The sequence below is a fragment of the Myotis davidii genome, unplaced genomic scaffold (genome assembly GCF_000327345.1).
Source record: "Myotis davidii unplaced genomic scaffold, ASM32734v1 scaffold1494, whole genome shotgun sequence".
Taxonomy (NCBI): Eukaryota; Metazoa; Chordata; class Mammalia; order Chiroptera; family Vespertilionidae; genus Myotis; species Myotis davidii.
The window spans coordinates 4,741,348-4,742,553 of NW_006286246.1; positions in this window are offsets into that span (position 1 = coordinate 4,741,348).

The following is a 1,206-nucleotide window of genomic DNA, read 5'->3' on the forward strand; positions in this document are numbered from 1 at the left end:
AACATCAATGTGAGAGAGACACACCAACTGGCTGCCTCCTGCCAGCATCCCTACAGGATGGAGCCTGCAGCCTAGGTACATGCTTCCGACCTCAATCAAACTTGCAACCCTTCCGTCCACAGGCCGATGCACCAACCACTGAGCCAAACTGGCCAGGATATGAAAAAAGCCTTTTAAAAATCCACTTTAAATCCTTCATGTCATTACCAGTTACTAATAACGGTCTAACCATCAAATCCCAAGGTCAGACTCTTTCTTCTTGTGTCTCTAAATAAAAAATAAAAAAACTAAACAAAACTGCCTAAACACATTTCACCCTAATGGCTATTTATGTAATCATTTATTAGATACTCAATTTGGAATTAAGTGATGATTTTTAGATCTGAAGTCCCTGTCTTCATCTATAGCTTTGTCATAAATTTGTTTCTTTTTAAATTAACCATGCACTGGATTACACTGAATTAAAATCATACTATCTCTGACTTCAGATGCGATGCCTTTGTTGCAATCAAAAGTTTCACAAATGGCGCTCATTGGAGATAATCTCCAAAGAAGTTCACCAACTGGTACATCTTCTAGAGCAGTGGTTCTCAAGCTGTGGGTCGCGACCCCTTTGGGCGTGGAAGGACCCTTTCACAGGGGTCGCCTAAGACCATCGGAAAACACACATATAATTACATATTGTTTTTGTGATTAATCACTGTGCTTTAATTATGTTCAATTTGTAACAATGAAAATACATCCTGCATATCAGATATTTACATGACGATTCATAACAGTAGCAACATTACAGTGATGAAGTAGCAACGAAAGTAATTTTATGGCTGGGGGTCGCCACAACATGAGGACCTGTATTAAAGGGTCGCGGCCTTAGGAAGTGGTTGAGAACCACTGCTCTAGAGCAAGGCTCTGTCATCATCAACCCCCCTAAGGATTCATGGGGGGCACTGGGAAGCGTGTGTTCTCCCCACGCTGTGCATGCGCACTGATGCTCAGAGACACCCCTGAAACCACGTTTGGCTTAACATTCCCTGAGCTGGGAAGACTGCGAATTCATATGGCAACCGAGCTGCCCCTTCCAGCGCCTCCTCGCTGTGCGGCACCCAGGCCGTCGTGTTTAGGGACTTTTCATAATGAATTCGTCGCGTTCATTCATAATGCAAAGTTTTCATCCTTGCCATTACCGACCCTTGGTTATTCGTTCCC